The 6,301-nt window shown below is 36.6% G+C and overlaps 1 long non-coding RNA gene across 1 annotated transcript; it reads right to left on the reverse strand.

The window, feature by feature from the left end:
* Positions 1–703: 703 nt before the first annotated feature.
* On the reverse strand, positions 704–5,774 carry LOC149137227 (uncharacterized). Its single transcript, XR_016240740.1, has 2 exons — positions 5,204–5,774; positions 704–2,657 (listed from the first exon to the last, which is right to left on the reverse strand). It is a non-coding gene; the product is annotated as an uncharacterized LOC149137227 (long non-coding RNA).
* Positions 5,775–6,301: the final 527 nt, after the last annotated feature.

Raw genomic sequence — 6,301 nt, forward strand, 5'->3', positions numbered from 1 at the left:
CTTTTCTCTTGATATTAATAGAAACGAGAACAACTAGAAATGAAAAATTTCCACGTACACAATATTGTTAAGAGAACACAGGATTATTCTAGAAGTTGAAATTTAGAATGTTTCGCGCTATGAGAAGAAAATGCTGAGCGGCATTCCGTCCGGCTCTTTACATTCTGGGTTTAAATGCCGCCAAGATCGACTTTGCTGTCCTTTCGCCGTTGTGGTCGATACCATAAATCATTAGTAGAGCACTGTAATCGACTTGCCCATCCCTTCAAAATTTCTGACCTTGTACCAAGGTTAAGAAGATCTAACAACTTATACGGCCTTTCGTGATCCGGTCAGGAAATAAAGATTTACCATTATCTGGCATGAGACTTAGAAAAAGGAAATGGTGTTTCCATTCTCACATTTCTGTCTTCTTTGTCTCATCAAAGATTTGTCATAGAGAGAAATTTAAATGCCCCTAACTGAAAACAAAACACCAAATATATATATATATATATATATATATATATATATATATATATATATATATATATATAATACAAATGATATGTGAGCATATGCATATATACATGCATATCCGGGTACAGGACGTCAAAAAAAAACGTGGACAAAAAAGGAACGGGAACGTAAACAAAGCACAAAAAACGAACTTTTTTTTATATATATATACTTTAAATTTATAGAAAAACGAAAGACAATGACAGGTGTATGAACAACAAGCAAATGTATTAGACGCTCGGAAAAATGAAGAAGTCTTTTACGTTTCGAGCCTACGCTCTTCAGCAGAAACAAATAAAGCCTACACACAATTTGTGAAATTCCTTCCTAAAGGTTAGTACCATTCTACTCTTTAAAAAGTTTTCTCTTAATCTTAACATTTTAAAGAAAAATCTTTCTCTAAATATTATAACTGCATCGAGTAATTTCCTAAATACTCTCACACACTCCTCTGTCTCCGTCTGCCTATCTTTATCTCTTTCTGTCTGTCTCCATGTCTGTCTCTCTCCCTTTCTCTTTTTCTCTCTCACTTGCTTTCTCTTTCCATTTATTTATGTCATATGCCATATATTTCGGTCATTCTATACATAGACCGAGGGCGGTGCTGCTGTTTCACCGCATTCGTCGGGTTTTCACTCAACTGATGAGATATCATGAACAAAGTCAATTGTAAATGGTATTTTCACAAAAAAAAAATAATGCTATTAGATTGGTTTGGAAGTTAATCGGCAAATTGCTCTAATTTCCTACTCTAATCAATGTCAACACAGGCTACAAAAACTGATAATTGACGTCGCCGTCGCCGTCGCCGCCATTGTAGGCGTCATCGCTGCCGTCATTGTCATCGTAATCGCCATCGTTGTCACTGTGATGGACGTCTCCTTTGTAAACACCATCAATAACACCCACTACTATTACTATTACTACTACTACTGCCGCTGCTGCTGCTACTGCTGCAATGGATGAATAAGTCGGATTGATAGACTGGACAGTACAGATATGCTTACATATCATTATTATTATTATTATCATTATTATTGTTAATTTGTAAACATACATCAATTATATCAAAATATCTTTTCGTGTTTACATTCTTTGACTATTGCTCTGTCTTTTGTCTGTCTGTCTGTCCGTCTGTCTGCCTGATGACTGTCTGTCTGTCTGACTCTCTCTCTCTCTCCGTTTGTCAGTCTGCTTGTCTCTCTCACTCTGTCCGTCTGTCTGCCTGTCTCCGTTTCTGTTTCTCTCTCTCTCTCTCTCTCTCTATATATATATATATATATATATATATATATATATGTATGTGTGTGTGTGTGCGTGTGTCTGCGTGCGTGTATGTGTTTGCGTGCATTTGTGTGTGTGTGTGTGTGTGTGTGTGTGTGTGTGTGTGTGTCTTGTATGTCTTTGTAGAATGTGTGTGGGTAAGTCTCACATATGTAATACATAGTTAGGTGAAACACCTAGTGCTGTTGAGATTATCCAAGTAGCCAATGGACAAATTCTCCCTCTGCATATACTTAAAATGTCCGAACAACCAAGGGATACGATAGGCAATGGTCATTAGAAAGGATCTGATCTTAAAAGCAAAATGGTGAAAGTTTATCTTGCATATTTCAGTTTTACTACACCTTCTCAGTTGAGTGTGGGATGTTTTGGCACAGCTGTTTTACCGCCACTTATTTGGCGGCGCTGATTCGACATTGACTTATTTGACATTCTCTCGTTATCGTCGCCACTCTCTCTGTTTGTGTGTGTAATCATATTTCTCTTTACGTGTATGAAGAGAGGGAAAGTGCTTACGTCACTGGTGCTCAATTAATAATGTTTCTTCCTTTCTCCCTCCCCTATTCTCTCTCTCTCTCTCTCTCTCTCTCTCACACACACACACACACACACACACACACACACACACACACACACACACACACACAATCTATCTGTATATGTATATTTCTGTGCATGCATATATATCTCCTTGTCTCCTGTGCCAAAACATATAGTTGTCAAAACAAGTTCTCTGTCCAGTCAGCCGCGTCAAATCGCCAACGTCCAAACAGCCATATCCAATCGCCTCGTTCCTTCTTCAGTGAAGTATGTTCCACTTGTTTTTATATTTAAGCACCTCTGGGTCGTTGACAGTTAATATTATTAGCTTGACGCTGAAAGAATGAAAACAAACTTATAATGTAATAGTTATAGAAAGCATAACGTTTCGGACGCAGTTCTTCGTCAGATACCAGAAGAAAGTCCGGGGAGAGAAAAAGAAAGAGAAAAAGAAAGAGAGGAAAGGAAAAGAGGAAAGAAAGTAAGAAAAGAGAGCAGGAAAAATACACACGTGGATCACATCACATGATAATTGTGGATTTTAATGACAAGAGAGTACTTGTTGCTATGTATGTACGTATGTGGACGTATATGTGGGGGGCATACACACATACATACATACATACATACATACATACGTACATACATGCATACATATAAGGTTAGTAGAGTTGGAGGTTAATCGTCTAAGGGATAAGAACATCTGTTTTACTACCAGTATAATTACCTATGTTAACTCTGGGCATTCATGTACAAGCATATTATGCTCATAGGATACAGGAAATGACAAAGATAAACGTGAGTTTATCAGGAATCAAATTTTAATTTAGCAGAAAATGGAGAAATCTTGATCAACAAAAATTGACTAACATCGATTATAAGTTTTTAATACAAAACTTTATCCCATCTAATAGTCGTTTCTGCTTTTAATGTCCTACGATGTTGCCATTGAATATTCTGAGAATAATATTCGTCATATTTTGTAACACATGCGATCTGGAACATGGAGCTTCATCAGACTGAAGAAAAATACATAAAGAAAAGAAAAGAAAAGAGGAAAAGCCTCGAGAAGAAGAATGAAGGCTTAATATATTTAAATCATACCATTTTGTGGTGTAAGGCTTCAGGACGTTAACGTCTGCCCTCTGTCGGATTCCCAGACATGTTTCTAGCTCTTTGGCCGTAACCAATGAGAAATACTGACGAGAACCTACAACTCTGGACAGAATTAATGAAAGCCGTAGCTTTAACTAAAACGCAGCCAACAACATTGACTGATGTGTACCATTAGACCACCAGGTCAGAAAAAATTACAGCGGTATCAGCGCCAAGCAGTGTTCATGCATAAATGGACTTTAGGTTTGAAACATGTCTCGGAATCCGACAGGAGGCAGCACTGGACTGATGTAGTGTTTTTTTTAGCCATAAGAGAGAATTTTTTCTCCACAGGAGCTGCAGTGAATTTGCCTATAGAAGTTGAAATATGTCACCAACATATTTTCACTAACCTGAAATTCTCTTATGTCTAAACACTGCCTGGCGCTGATATTGCTATAATATATATATATATATATATATATATATATATATATATATATATATTTATAAATATATATATATGTATATATTTATATGTATATACAAATGTGTTCGTGCGTGTGTATTTGTATGTGTGTGCGTGTGTCCATAAACCTTCTACCTGCCTACTTATATATATCTACCAACCCCTTTTTCCTCTCCTTCAAACATTCATCATAATGTTATCTTTCTCGCTTTTTCATACCTCTGTAATAGTTTCCTCCTCGCTCAGTCATCAACATACCCATTCATTGCGTCATCCATAATCCCCCCCACTCCCTCTTTCCTTTCTATCATTCGCCTATAGTAATTTTCTATATTCTTCTCTTTCTCGCCCACGCATCCATTACCCTATCTCTCTCTCCCTCCTTCTCTCTCACTCCGTACGTATATATATATATATATATATATATATATACTCCCATTCCTTTTCTCCCACTCACCCTTGTTTACTGTACCAAAAACCATTTATTGCTTACATACAAACCATCAATTGAAACAGAACTACGTCGTTTGTCGTTGCTTTATTTATCGATTTATCCTTAACAACCTTCGACTGATTGGTCAGAACAGGTTATGCAATATAAGCACGAATAATCAAGACAGATGCTGGCAAAGGATTTACACCGGTTCAGCTTTAGTTTGCTGTTTTATGAGCCGTCACCTAGCATTATCGAAAAAAAAATATTTCGTCAACTATTGTGAATAATGGTTGTTCAAAAACCAGTTTGACTGATTGTATTAATTGTTTAAAATGTGTTGCTTTAAGTTCCTCTTATTGTGAAAGCGGATCTGGGGGAAAAGGTTCGTTGCTGCCGAATAAAATGTCGGTTGTAATGTTGCAGCATATTATGTTATATGTATGTTTGATTTGATATAGATTCTAATTGTTAATACGTATACTTGCATAATAATGCTTACACTTGCATAATACTATTGATATAAAATATGTGTGTGTGTGTGTGTGTGTGAGTGTGATCATTTACATGCACTCACACTTACATACACTGGCGCTCTTATTAAATCTCTATTTCTCCGGTCTTTTGCATATTTTCTACAAATAGCCAGGCCCATTGTTAGATAACTCGTCTTGTTCAAATACACCATGAAATATCTGAAGCGGATACGAAAGCATAACACATCATTCGGTAGATTTCCCAGACTGTTACTCATATATAGATATATTAAGATAAATTAACAGACAGACAGACAGACGGATAGATAGATAGATAGATAGATAGATAGATAGATAGATAGATAGATAGATAGATAGATAGATAGATTATTTTAGTTCGCCACGTACCGTACTGTACATTGGTTTATATCTCCCCTAGGTTGCCATCCATTTTGCATTAAACCTGATCTCGTTTCTTGTTATTCTCTTTGCCATGTAGCTAAGGCTTGCCCACTCTCGTTAACCACAACGAGGCTTCCATTCCAGCACCTCGTTTCGGTATATTTCCCTTTGCTCATTCTCAAATCACTATCAAATCACCTTAGGATTTTTAGTTCTCAACATTGCCGTTGTTCCCACTGATCTGTTCTCCTGAGTATTTCCACATTGATGATTTGGTCCCCTTATGTCACATTTATGATATGCATTCGGGCTTTTTTCATCATCGATTTTTTAAAAAATAACCTGCCATGTTTCCTGTCAGAGAGAACAATGGACAGATATACTGAACTGTAAACTTCTTTTTTTCTATTTATTATTATTATTAACTATCTATTATAACTATCTATCATTAACTTGTTTCAGTATTTGAAGTGTGGCCATGCTGGAGCACAGCCTTGAAAAGGTTTAGTTGAACAGATCGACCCCAGTGTTTATGTTTAAACAATATTAAAAGATAATCGTTATATCCAACGTAACATGCGTGTCTTGTTCTAGAACATCGAATTTTATTTTTTTGTTTGTCTTGAGTGATCCTCTCGTACAGACGCTTGGTGCATAAAAGCACACACATAGACGAGAATCACGTCATAGGCGCAGAGTTCCCAGAATGAAATCACGTGATATGGGAATTCTGGCGCCTATGGTAGAATTCTCGTCTGCTACGATCTATGTGTGTGCTTTTAAACACCAAGCGCATATATGAGAGGATCTTACAAGGCTAATGGCGTAGTATTCAGTGTTCTAACAACACATCTATATTAAGTTGGATATAAAGATTACTTTTTAGTATAAATATTGCTTCCGTCGTTAATAATTAAAACTTAATATTAATTCTTTGTGAGGCTGAGAGCTGGTAGAATCGTTAGCAAGTCGGGCAAATGCTTAGCAGCATTTCGTCCGACTTTACGTTCTGAGTTCAAATTCCGCCGAGGTCTACTTTAATTTTCATCCTTTCGTGGTCGATAAAATATCAGTTGATCAGAGGAATCGGAGTAATCGACTTAC

The sequence above is a fragment of the Octopus bimaculoides genome, chromosome 2 (genome assembly GCF_046866305.1).
Source record: "Octopus bimaculoides isolate indiv1 chromosome 2, ASM4686630v1, whole genome shotgun sequence".
Classification (NCBI taxonomy): domain Eukaryota; kingdom Metazoa; phylum Mollusca; class Cephalopoda; order Octopoda; family Octopodidae; genus Octopus; species Octopus bimaculoides.